Raw genomic sequence first — 14,700 nt, forward strand, 5'->3', positions numbered from 1 at the left:
ATCACCTCAAACGACCACCACCTCTAACGACAACACCTCAAACGACCACCACTCAAACGACCATCACCTCTAACGGCCACTACATCTAACGATCACCAACTCTAACAACCACCACCTCAAACGAGCACAACCTCTAGCGACCACCACATTTAACGTACACCACCTCTAACGACTATCACCTCTAACGACCATCACCTCCAACGACCGTCACCTCAAACGACCACCATATCTAACGACCACCACCTCTGACGACGACCATCTCTAGCGACCACCACTTCTAACGACCATCACCTCTAACGACCATCACCTGCAACGACTACCGCCTGAAACAACCACCACATCTAACGACCACCACCTCAAACGACCACTACCTCTAACGAATACCACCTCTAACGACCACCACCTCAAACGACCATCACCTTAAATAACCACGACATCTAACGACCACCACCTCTAATGACCACCACCTCTAATGACCACCACTTCAAACGACCACTACCTCTAACGACCACCACCTCTAACGACCACCACCTCCACCAACATCACCTCTAACGAACACCACCTCCACCAACCATCACCTCTAACAACCACACACCTCTAACGACCATCACCTCTACGACCACCACCTCAAACGACTATCACCTCTAACGATCACCACCTCCAACGACCACCACCTCAAACGACCACCACCTCAAACGACCACTACCTCTAACGAACACCACCTCTAACGAACATCACCTCTAACGACCACCACCTCCACCAACCATCACCTCTAACGACCATCACCTCTAAAGACCATCACCTCTTACGACCACCACCTCAAACGACCACCACCTCTAACGAACACCACCTCTAACGAACACCACCTCTAACGACCACCACCTCAAACGAGCACCACCTCTAGCGACCACCACCTCTAACGAGCATCACCTCTAACGACCATCACCTCTTGATCACCACCTCAAACGACTATCACCTCTAACGACTATCACCTCTAATGATCACCACCTTAAAACACCTCAAACGACCACCACTTCAAACGACCACCACCTCTAACGACCACCACCTTAAACGACCACCACCGCTAACGACCACTACTTCAAACGACCACCACCTCTAACGATCACCACCTCTAACGAACATCATCCTCTAACGACCACCACCTCTAACGATCACCACCTCAAACGACCACCACCTCTAACGAACACCACCTCTAACGAACACCACCTCTAACGACCACCACCTCAAACGAGCACCACCTCTAGCGACCACCACCTCTAACGAGCATCACCTCTAACGACCATCACCTCTTACGATCACCACCTCAAACGACTATCACCTCTAACGACTATCACCTCTAATGATCACCACCTTAAATGACCAACACCTCAAACGACCACCACCTCTAACGACCACCACCTTAAACGACCACCACCGCTAACGACCACTACTTCAAACGACCACCACCTCTAACGATCACCACCTCTAACGAACATCATCCTCTAACGACCACCACCTCTAACGATCACCACCTCAAACGACCACCACCTCTAACGACTACCACCTTAAACGATCACCACCTCTAACGACCATCACGTCAAACGACCACTACATATATCGACCACCACCTCTAACGACCATCACCTTTTACGACCACCACCTCTAACGACCACCACCTCAAACGACCAGCACCTCAAATAACCACCACCTCTAGCGACCACCACCTCTAACGACCATCACCTCTAACGACCATCACCTGAAACGACCATCACCTCTAACAACCATCACCTCTAACGACCATCACCTCTAACGACCTTCACTTCAACACTCTCCTCATAGCCTTATACGTCCCTCACTTAACAAACTTATACCTCTGCCTCTTTGACCTCTCCAGAACTGATGACCTGACATGACTTGAGGTAACCTGTTGTGGGTTCTACGTGCCCTCAGACGTCGCTAGGAGATCAGGTCAATGTGTCTTGTGGAGTGGAGAGGCTTAAGGGCGCTCACAGCTGCTCCTTTCGCTATATTTTGAACTCTATTTCCTCGCTGTCATATAGGTAGGGCCAGGTGAGTGGTCCCGTCTCTGAGTTCCTGCTCATATTATCATTTTATTTTATTTGCTTGTGATAGATAGATAGATAGACGTACGGTGTAATTAATTATGATTCACTCCCCAGAATCTAATTACCGAGGGGACACGAACGGTGGGTCATTTGGAGAGTATAAATAAGGTGTTGTAAGACCTGAACCTGTTAGTTAGTACATCCCCTTCTTATTTCACCTGACGAATAAACCTAACCTAACCTAACCTTATCTCCTTAGGTAACATAAGGAATTTAATCATAGGACATAGGGTGAATTCAACTGAAGGGGGACTAATCTTCGCGTGATTCAAGTACTGTTCGACACTACGCTTCAGTATCTGTCACTTGAAGAAAATAGGAAAAGCCTCGTTGCATTACAAACCTGAAGTAGAAAAATATAGGTAAAAAATGCGTTTTCTTATAGTTGGGAATAATTAGAACAAAAAACATCAACATCAATGGCAACAATAACAATAGCAACAACAATAAAACACAACAATAAACAACAAATAACGTATAAGAAAACAGCCAACAGTCGATACTATTGCTAATCACGTACAGGTAAGTTATTACGCTTCAACACCTAAGGTCATAACTACAGTAGATTAATAATTACACACGTCAACAACTAATTACAAATGATGACAGATACAGGGGAGAAGGGATGGAGGAAAGGGGGTAGAAGGTGGGGAATAATCGTACAGTACTCTATTTTGGCTTGAACACTTCTCCCTCTTCTCTTCACTGTGGTAGAATAAAATCATATTCTTCTAAACTACTTGTAATGCAGACTAAGGTATTGAATTACGAGCTTACATATATATATATATTTATTTATTTATTTATTTAATTTTTACATTGACTTATTTTGTCTGTTATGTCAAGTTTCATTTAGGATACGGAAATGTTCCTCCTCTCCCAGGTCATTCATTCAATTCTTCTTCTTCCTACAACACCTCTTCTCGATGTTGGTCTCTTCCCCTTGATGTTCAGCGCCTGAAAAATACTGATATAGATTATCTGGGGAAAAATGTGAAATCTAAGCATTCACAAACACCAAAAAATATGTCCCGTGATACTGGCAAAGAGAGAAGAGTGTATATCTCAATAGATAATTATCATGGGTGAGTACATTTTTAAACTTGTATGCTTTCTAAACCTCAGTAAATCACTAGAGCTTGTTATTGGTTAAGCGACAGAAATAATTTGTAGCAGTTTTGTGTGTGTGTGTGTGTGTACTAATTTTTATCCCGCTCTCTCTTTCATAGTTCAAAGATGGGCGCTGACGATAACCTAACCTAACCTAACCTACACAAGCACTGGAGATTCTAGCTGATAAATTTGCTTTCATGTTCGCTCTCTCTCTCTCCCCGTTGCCTTAAAAATAAATCCCCGTTTAAGTGATATTGTACAATAGAGGTAACTCAGTATATGTATAAATAACATACCAATAGTTGTCAGTTATAAACTACCCGTACACCTTAATTTAAACCATCGTCCACACAGTTATAGCTTAAATCACCGCAGTTTTTTTTTTAAACACGTTGTAGTAGCGTGCCATAAAAAAAGGCCCTATATACGTATATACATTTAGACTCAATAATGACAAAACTATTTGAACAGTCATAACGACATGAAATTACTTTACTTTACCCACTTCACTGCTGATGGAGCCGGCTCATTAGCCGCTTGGGCGATCGGCCACGTCATTGTTACGCACTGTTGGCAAGTACTGGGCTGTACAAGCTCTAGATATAGAATGTATTTGTACCTGCACCAGTGTTGGTCAAGTCTGGTCTTGAATAAGATCACACAACACTCTCTGACAGATTGTTCCAAGAGTTTACAACTCTCAAAAAAAAAAGGCCCTGACAATTTTCTTAACTTTGTGACTTTCTTTAACCTTAAGCTGTGACCCCTGGTGGGGAGGGCATCCGCCATCTCTAGGTATGAATACTCGACTAAGTAGTGTCCTCTGTAGTGTTTATAAATTTTCATTTAGTCACGCCTTGCCTGCCTTTAGTATAACCTAGGTAATTGCAGACGTTCCAATCTCTCTGGACAACTGAAGTGCCGTCGTGTAGGCACCTGTCTGGTGGCCCTTCTTTGGACATTTTCAATCACCTGACACTCTGACCTAACAGTCTCTAGCAATGCCGGATTTAGACCTGTGGAGGCCCCCCTCATTACAACTACCCAAGAGGGTGGGGTGGCGAGTGAAGCGAGCCTAAACATCTGGGACTTCCGGGGGGCGCTGTAAACTCCCCGGGAAAATTTCGAAATTTGAACACTTCTTTGGAGAATGTTGAAGCCATTTGCAGTTTTATTGAGGAAATTAGAACATTGAGAAATTTGTAATTAACTGTATATTTATTGATAGTGTACAAATTCCCAACACACACACACACAAAAGTGAGACATGACTGGAGTCATTCATGTGGTTTCAAGTCGACCAGCCCTGATATAGCTACTACCGCACACGTCAAAAATTTTCAAGGGACTTCACAGAAAAGAATATATTACTAGTTATTACAGAGAGATGATTCTTTGTATTATTAATCAGATAAACCTCTACTCAAATAATGGTTCTGTCCAAGAATGCATGAATTTTAAAGAATAAAAAAAAAATAATCCAAATGTATAAACAAATAAATAAAATACTGTAATATGTGGAGGCCCCCAGATTGTGGAGGTCCCTGGGCAGCTGCCCACTTTGCCCACTCCTGAATCCGGCCAGGTCTGCTGGCTGTCACTCTGTCACCCCAGTTAGAACACGTTCTCACCCTGTAAACACCAGTTGGTGGTGGTGAATGTTAGTGGTGACTGGTGATGGTGAGTGTTGGTGATGATTGAATTTTTTAATTTTTCCAGATAGCAGCTAGTTTATTATGCACCCCATACTCATCCTGTGAGCTGAAGCACAAAAAGAATTACAGAGTAGAGGCCACAAAGGGTGTTTATCAGACCCCAGTGATCATGATATTATGGCATTGAATGTTACAGTATTTCCAGTACATTGTTTGTTTAAGTCAGAACATAGAATTTTTATTAGCTATCTTGTCATCAGAGGTAAAGTGCTGTGCTATTGCATACACAGTGTGCTTGGGTCTATCCATATAAGGTTCTATTTTTTTGTAGTCAAGATGTGGTGTAAGAGTGTGTGGCCATATGTCTGGCCGTCACCAATACCCCTCTTCTGCCTTCAAGCCCTCACCACATCCCTCTTCTGCCTTCAAGCTTTCACCACACCCTTCTCCTGCTCTTAGACCCTCACTATACGAAGGTTTTTGACCTTGTTTGGAAGGATGGCTTGATAACTATGTATCAGACCAAATACCATGGGAAAAACAAAAATGTATAGCAGAACAGTAGTTGGGGCTGAAACTGCAATTTTACCCAAACTTGCAGTTCTTTTCTAATATATTATTAGATTAACAGGTAGATATTTATTCAGTAAAATTTTCACATAAGTTCACCCTAGTTCAGCATTTGCACAGAATAAGCAGATACAGTATTCAAACAGTGATGAAAATTAAGTTGATTCAACCATAGTCAGCCCCCCAAAAGCTATTAAAAGGTTATTTCCACTCTGGTATTTGTACGAATCAGTTACTAATCAAATAATAATAATAAATAAAAAAGTTAAACAAACACTGAAACTTCTACATGACATATTACTTAACTCACACTAATTGAAACCAGTGAATATTTTGGTAAAATATTACAAAGTAAATCTATATGCAGCTCTACATATTAACAATTCCATGAAATTATGTGGTAACAATAATATTCACTCCAGTATTTCTACCTTAATCTGCTAATTTACCTGTTACTAAGGTTATTGTTATTACCGAAGCACTGTACAGTCATCCCTTGGTTATAGCGCACTTGGTTATCGCGATTTTCGTTATCACACCTCCACCAAAATCTGCACACCTGCTGTTATAGCACAAGGCCGAGAATTTAGATATCAAGCAGTTGCCTCCAGGTGTGTTGTTACCCCCTTGCTTCACCTACATCTATTGAGGATAAAACTTTTCACCTACAAATTGACAATAACACATTTGCTGGATGAAAATAGATGGAGGTAACAAAACTTGAAAGAGGTTGTACAAACACAAGCACTCACACATGCTTCGCTCGCTCATCAAACTGCACATCAGCCCTCGATGTCATCACACAACTGAGCTGTTTTCATTGGCCCGGATTTTTCAGCCATCAAAGCTCGTTTTCTATTGGCCCTCACCACCACAGCTGGGATAGAATGGGAGTTTCAGAAAGCGTCCCTCTACCCCGGCTCCCCGCAGTCTGATAACCGTGGTAAATCCATTTCAAGTAAATGAAAAAATTTAACTCGACACGGACATTAGTTCCAGTTAAATAACAGATGCTTAAGTGAGTCACTAGTATTTACACTACACCAACCGGTAACATTTGATGCCATTACTTGAAGTGAATTGGCCTTATTTTAAAAAACCAAGGATGTGTAAACAGCACTGGTCAAAGGGATGGTTGGTAAAGGACTACTGGGTCAGAAAGCTTCCAATGGTGTCACATTTTGGGTAGTCTTATACAGGGAATAGAGGTCAAAAGCTACTTTTTAAATGGAAATTTTTGGGGTCGTCTTATACATCCCTTCGCCTTGTAGGCCGAGATATACAGATATACCGTAACAGTATTTTGGCTAATACTGTATAGAGGACTTCACAGCAGCTTCCCCGTCTCAGTAATAGTAAGTTCGCCTATGGCATGTGTTAGGTTAGGTTAAGATTAGGTTAACTTAACTTAACTAACTTATAAATAAAACTTTTTTAAATATTTGCCATCGATACGACCGTCTCACTAAAAAACAAGGTAAATTTTACATGTCACACCGTTCACTTTTAGCAAGTTAAAAATATATTTTTCTAGTGTATTTGTGTGTGTTGAGACCGAATATGATCTTCCTTTTTGGCGGAAATTAGCCGGGTTTTTTTAGCGATTTTTTTTCGTTTGACGTTTTCCGAGAAAAAAAAAGTGGCTAAGCGACTACAAAATACACAAAAAAACACTAGAAAAACAATAACCAAACCAAACCTAACTTAGCTGACTCTCACCATATGATGGAATCACCTATTTCTTACCTTATTGGCCTGGTTCTTGTTCGTCCTTGCATTCTGGGATTCATACCCAACGCCACACATGTTGGTCTTTGCGATATTTATATTCAGTATTGCTCTTAGTACACTTTACTGAGGTTGGAAGAACACCATGCGATCGAAAAAATGCCATAGTTTCTAAGTTTTTTTTTCAAAAAACTCGCAATCAGCTCCGTAAACTTTAAGTGACATCCATCGCAGACTTCTATGGTCGGAACTGAACTTGAATTTCAAAATATGAGACCCAAAATAAAACTCGATTTTGATTGGGCCAAATATACTCTGAATTAAACCCAAAACCATTTTGATTGGTTCCAAAAGCAAAAAGGCTTTTGATTAGCTGCGTGACGTGTATGGGAACACATGAGCAGGATGATTTACGAAGGAGACACAGTGTTGGAGGAGAGGCAGGCGATAATGGAGGAAGATTAATGGAAGAAAATAGAGAAAATTTTGGATGTGCTATCTCCGTTATTATACATTTCCGCCGGTAATGTAACAGATGAAAATTATCTTATAATTAGACGTCTTATTCGAATATGATAAGAGATTAGTGGTAGGAATGAACGGTGTGTAAAGAAAATAATACCAAAAACATATTGAAATTGCCACATACAGTATATAAATTTGTTTTATCCGAAAACCACAATTTTTATCCCATGACAATATAATAAGGGCATATCAGCACTTAAAGCCATTTCCTATTATTTTATGCATTACTGTACATTATAATTTTTTTTAAATTACATTGGAAATGTGAAAATTTATATTTCCCCGGTGTTTGTAACTCACAGGTTGAATTGGCCAAAGAAAATTTTTAGAAAAATGAATCGGCAAGATTGGGTCTGGAATTTTTGGAATAACTTAGGAGACCAATAAAGACAAGAGGCACAGGCAAGGTTGGAGGAAGACCAAAGACGACGACACAGAAGACGACTCCACAGAATTGTAACTGACCGCATGAACCCATTCACAGCAATTAGCGATGATGAATTTGTTGACCGATTTAGGCTCCGAAAGGAATCGGTTAACAGTATCATCCAAGAAATTCAGGATCTGCTTCCTGTTGCCAATGATAAGAGGTAAACAAAGCCTTCTTTAAAGTTCCATATTACAGTAAAGGTTATTTCTACTGGATGTGTATGGTTTAAACCATGGCCTATCCAGGTCAAATTAAATAATAATAAAGCTATGTTATTATTATGATGTTAATCAATGCTTACATTATTTCATGTTGCTGCTTGCTTTTTCCTGCACACCTCGGCCTTCCACTTTTCCATATGGGTTAAGCCATTGAAAGAGGAAGATTGGGATATTATAGTTTAGAAATTAGGAGAATGTGGGCCTGATGAGTTTGTCATTACTTCATTTATCATTCGATGATTCCTTTACAGGTTGTCCTGTTCCTCCAAACCTACACGTTCTATTAGCAATACTTTGCATGGTGACTGGAAGCCACCAAATATCATTTGGAGACTGTTATGATGTGTCTCAAGCCTGTGTCAGTCTGTATCTTGCAAGGGTTTCGAGAGCAATAGCCAACCTTAGTGAACAGTTTATAAAATTTCCTGCTGGCAATGATTTACACAAAACAGTGCAGGCCTTTTACAATAGTGCTAGAATGCTGGGAGTCATTGGATCCATAGGTACTGTATAGAGCTACAGTACCAGGTTTGGGCTGTTTATAATACTTGTAGTTACATTCATGATATAAAGACAGGAGTTGATTTTTTTAATGTGTTGTCTTTTAAACTGACCTATATTTTATATACTGATGTTAAGGTCCATATGGAGTTACTACAAAGCTGCTAAGCTTGTTCCACTCGTCCACCACCCTATTTGTGAACCAGTTTCTTCCTATCTCCCTCCTAAACCTAAACTTATCCAACTTAAATCCGTTGTTCCGAGTCCTATCTTGCTCGGATATTATAAGAACTTTATCTATATCCCCTTTATTGATTCCTTTCAACCACTTAAACACTTCTGTCATATCTCCCCGCACTCTTCGTTTTTCTAGGGAATGCAAGTTAAGTTTCTTTAACCTATCCTGATATGGAAGGTTTCTAAGTCCCGGAGTCATTCTTCGCTGCACCGACTCTAGTGAATTGATATCCATTCTATAATAAGGGCACCAGAACTGAACCGCATAATCGAGGTGCGGCCTGATTAGCGCAAGATATAGTTGCAATAAGACCTCTGCACTCTTGTTACTTACACTTCTAGATATAAAACCCAATACTCTGTTTGCCTTATTTCGAACATTAACGCACTGTTTTCTAGGCAGTAGGTCCGGGCTTACAAGTACCCCTAGGTCTCTTTCACAAGTTGACTTCTCTAGGTTGATGTTGTTAAGGCTGTATACATTATCAGTATTTGTTCTTCCAATATTAAGTACGCTGCACTTGCTGGTGTTGAATTTCATTTGCCATTTTTCAGACCATCCCTGCAGTTTATTTAGATCCTCCTGTAATGCATTTGCATCCAGCCCTGAATTAATCTGCCGCCCTATTTTGGTGTCATCCTCAAACTTGCTTATGTCACTGCTGATCCCAGTATCTAGATAGTTTATGTAGATTATGAACAAGAGTGGGCCTTGTACTGACCCCTGGGGAACCCCACTGGTTACACGGCCCACTCAGATTTAACACCATCTACGCTGACCCTCTGCGTTCTATCGGTGAGCCACGATTTTATCCAATTTAAAACTTTCCCCTCGATACCATGAGCCTTAATTTTTCTCAGAAGCCTCTGATGCGGTACTCTGTCAAATGCTTTGCTAAAGTCTACGTAAATAACATAGTAATTTTCGTCATTATCTACTACCTCGAGGACTTTCCTAAAAAAACGTCAGCAGATTTGTTAGACAAGATTTTCCCTTTGTAAACCCATGTTGAGAGTCGTAGATTAATTTGCTTTTCTCTAGATGCGATCGGATGCCATCTGCTATAATTGATTCAAGAAATTTCCCCACTACTGACGTCAAACTGATCGGCCGGTAATTTGACGCTGATGCTCTGTCTCCCTTTTTGAATATGGGTACTACATTTGCCTGTTTCCACAACTCTGGCACAACTCCGGTGTCTAATGATTTTGTAAATAAATTACGAGGGGTCCGCTAATCTGTTCCCTACACTCTTTCAAGACTCGAGGGAAAATTTCGTCCAGCCCTGGGGAATTTGTCCGAAGTGCAAGACTGAATGTAAATATCGCAAAGACCAACATATGTGGAGTTGTGTAATTTAGAGCCCAATAATTACATAAACATAATATCTATAATCTACAGTGAAGATTTACCTTAATCTGAAATGGTGGTGGAGCATGATAATGGTGGAGAACTTGATAACACTAGCTGGCGTAAGCAAAAACGTCTAGTTCGTCATCGTCCCCCGGTTTGTTATGTTTTCTACCACTGTCGTAGGACCCTTTCCATTTACTGGTGGACATTTTGAAAACTAGCACTCGGAATTTCAGAAAGTAACTCAGATGGCTTTGTAAGCTCTGAAGCTTAACCCATATGCTGGACACGTTCAGCCTGAACAACTCAAATATGAGAACTAACAACTAAGGTAGTAACTAGAAAGATCAGTCAGCTCAGTAGGTCACGTAAACATGTGAAGAGGTGAGGTTGTGGGGTACGTTATGTTGGGTTCCCATGGTCGCTGGCGGGAGCGAGGGCCACCAGGCAGGAGGAGGAGGTGGTGTTGCTTGCTGGTTGGTGTGGGTAGAAAGAGCGAGGTCACCACGAGGTCAGGTCTTATATAGCGGAGGTCGGCGTGGCTTAATAGTTGACCTCCGTCATGTAAGGCGGCGCTGGTTGACCTAGACCACGAGGCATACACTGGGGAATTCTCGGGGTCGGCTACTCAGCGACAAGCGTTTGTAGGGGAGGAATCCACTACAGCAGAACTGTTGTACAAGAACTGGAGAATCGACCCAGAGGAATGTGAGTTCAGTATTGCTGGATATGACTCATTTACGAACCTTTCTCAAGAAACTTACAAGAGGGGTGTGGTTATCTATGCTAGGCAAGACCTTAGAGCCAGCCAGGCGAGGGTACAGGGAGAGGATGTTTTTGAAGAGTCCAAGTGGTGTAAAATTTAATCAAAGGGAGGGGACTTACTTATCGTCGGGTGTATCTACAGATCCCCAAACTGTGGCCCACTAAATCAAAGAAACTTAAGAACCTTAATAAACAACGCGGCAATGCTCAACCCTAGCCACCTCCTTATCATGGGGAACTTTAACTATGGCGACATCGACTGTAGAAACGAGTCCACCCCAAATGACTTGAATAACCCTGCTACTCTTTTTGTAGAAATTCTGAGAGATAATTTTCTGTTCCAACATGTTAGAGACCCGACACATTACAGAGGGGAACAAACACCCAAGCCACTTGACCTCATCATAACAAACGAGGAGGGTATGGTGGCCAAACTAGAACACCTTGCCCCAGTTGGCACCAGTCACCATATAGTGTTGTCATTCAGATTTAACTGTTACCTAGTTCAGGATAAGGCCAAACCAAGGTGCAAATATTACAAGGGAAATTACAATGGGATGAGGGAAGAGATGAGTGGTACAAGAACGCAGACACCGCTGAATATCACAACTAGTAAAGTGACTCATTTGATCGATAAATATATACCCAAGACCAAACCCAGTGCTTCTAAGAATACGAGGGGATCCCTACACATGAACCATGCGGCGGTCGACAAAATTAAGAAGAAAACCCAGAAATTCAAGACTTGGGTTGGGTCAAACGATGAGCAAGACAGGAGGATGTATGCAAGAGCCAGAAACCAATCAAAGATAGAGTGTACGAAGGGCTGAAAAGGAGTTCCAGAGGCTGGTTGCAAGCGAGGTCAAGTCAAACCCAAAGGCGTTTTACCGTTATGCAAAGTCGAAATTGAAAACGCGAGTAGGAGTATCAGACCTGAGGCTGGTGGATGGTAGTTACGATAATTCTGACCAGAATAAAGCTGAGGCATTGAACAGCTTCTTTTCCTCGGTGTTCACAAGAGAGGATGCAACTAACCTTCCTGCGTTTGAGGACAGACGGTTCGACACAGCACTGACCCACATTGTGTTTACAGAAGAGGGTATTAGAGATAAACTGTCCAGGCTAAAGGTCCATAAGAGTCCCAGCCCTGACATGGTGAATCCTAGAGTGCTAAGAGAGTTGTGCAACGAGCTTGCAGAGCCCCTGAAGATCCTGTTTTGTAAATGCCTGGATGAACAAATGGTCCCCAGTGAATGGAAAGTGGCTTATGTGAGTCCTATCTTCAAGAAGGGCGATCGGCACTCCACGAACAACTATAGACCGGTGAGCCTGATCAGCATAATAAGTAAGGTACTTGAGAGTATTATCAGAGATGCCACAATGGAACATCCAATACGAAACTATCTTGTAAAAGATTGCCAACACGGTTTTATGCCGGGGCGCTCCTGCTTAACACAATTGCTCAAGGTATTGGATATTTGGACCCATATTCTGGAACGGGGTGGTAATATCGACAATATTTACCTAGATTTTGCCAAGGCTTTCGACAGTGTACCCCATGAAAGGCTGAAAATCAAACTGGAAGGGTACGGAATTCGGGGAAATGTCCTAGCATGGATAGAAGACTTTCTACATGACCGCAAGCAGTGTGTGGTGATTAATGGCACGAAATCGCCATCCGTACCTGTCACAAGTGGGGTACCACAGGGCAGTGTATTGGGCCCACTGTTGTTTGTTTGTTTCATAAATGACATGCATGACGTTGTACACTCCTCCATACAAATGTTTGCCGATGACGCTAAGTTATTTCGGAAAATTAAGAACCAAGCTGACTGTGAAGAGCTGCAGAAGGACCTCTGTGGGCTCCAGAAATGGTCGAAGGATTGGCTGCTGAGATTCAATGTCACGAAATGTAAGAGGATGTACCTGGGGCGTACCAACGATAAGGAGGCGTATCATATGTCCCAACGGGATGAAGAAACTGCATTAGTTGAGACTGAATGTGAGAAGGACCTAGGTGTGTATGTTGACAATGAGCTGAAGTTCTCGGGCCATTGCGAGAAGAAGGTAAACCAGGCAAATAAATTATTGGGTCTTATAAGAAGGTCGTAACGATCTTCAAGAGTGAAGTGCTTCCCTATTTGGAGTACTGTCACCCTGTTTGGTCCACGAGATATGCTAGGGACTGTCAGTTGGTTGAAAATGTTAAAAGGAGGGCCACCAGACTGGTGCCTGCACTTCGGCACCTCAGCTACCCTGAGAGATTGGAGCGCCTGAACTTGCCTAGCTTATATTACAGACGGGCAAGGGGTGACCTAGTTGAGGTGTATAAGCATCTCAGGGGGCACCGCTCATTCGAGTGTCCTTACTTGGAGCTGGCGGACGCTCGCCCCACAAGGGGTCACAGCTGAAGATTGAAGAAGCCGCAAGACCAGAAAACTGTGAGGGTAAACTTTTTCGGAGTGAGGGTTGTAAACTCTTGGAACAATCTACCAGAGAGTGTTGTGACGGCACTGAGTGTGAGCTCTTTCAAGACAAGACTTGACCAACACTGGAGCGGGTTCAGGTACATTCAGGAGCCGGTGCATGCCCAGTATTTGCCAGCAGTGCGTGACAGAGACGTGACCGATCGCCCGGGCGACTAGCGAGCCATAATTAAATTTTGACTGCTAAATTTACGGGACTGTGAGGAGTCTGCAATACATGGTACTGTATCTCGCTAATATACGTAACTGATGAGGTGTTTTGAGTATCCGGCCTCTGGTCTCTAGCATACCTCGGGATCAGACAGTACTCCAAACAGGGAAGCACATCTCTAGAGTCTGTTTACTTGAAACTTGCAAGGGTCAGTTTGTAAGCAAGGCAGTTGATTGGTTGGGTGATAGACATCCGAAGAATCACTACTGACCTTGCTTAAACCAACTTAATGAATAGTACGTAAATTTAGAGTGGAGGACTGTGGTCATCCCACTGGGTTTTTGTCATGGAATCGTGGTCACCAACCCTCAGAGATGAGGACAGTACTCTGATTGTTTGATTGACATGTTGGAGTTGAACCAATGTGAATTTGTACGATGGTTTTATTGAATGTATTTCTATCTATCTATGTATCTATCTTTCGTATTGATTTGGATTTAGATACCTTGTAGTGGATTTCTCCCCTACAAACGCTGTTTGTCGCTGTGTAGCTGACCCAACGAATTCCCCAGTGTATGCCTCGTGGTCTAGGTCAACCAGCGCCGCCCACGGAGCGGGGTCAACTACTAAGCCACGCCAACCCCCGCTATTTAAGACCTGACCTCGTGGTGATCTCTCTCTTTCTACCTACACCAACCAGCCAGCAACGATTCCATGACAAAAACCCAGTGGACAAAATCCCAGTGGACAAAATCCCAGCGGACAAAATCCCAGCCTCTTATCCCAAAAGTGGACAAAAACCCAGTCTCATATAAGATTAATTAATAAGATTAGGTGT

General features: G+C 42.3%; 1 long non-coding RNA gene across 1 annotated transcript; it reads left to right on the plus strand.

Annotated features, from left to right (window-relative positions):
• The first annotated feature begins 7,787 nt into the window (after window positions 1-7,787).
• On the plus strand, window positions 7,788-8,961 carry LOC121876077. Its single transcript, XR_006090715.1, has 2 exons — window positions 7,788-8,307; window positions 8,620-8,961. It is a non-coding gene; the product is annotated as an uncharacterized LOC121876077 (long non-coding RNA).
• Window positions 8,962-14,700: the final 5,739 nt, after the last annotated feature.

This window comes from Homarus americanus, unplaced genomic scaffold (genome assembly GCF_018991925.1).
Source record: "Homarus americanus isolate GMGI-L3 unplaced genomic scaffold, GMGI_Hamer_2.0 scaffold34921, whole genome shotgun sequence".
Lineage (NCBI taxonomy): Eukaryota > Metazoa > Arthropoda > Malacostraca > Decapoda > Nephropidae > Homarus > Homarus americanus.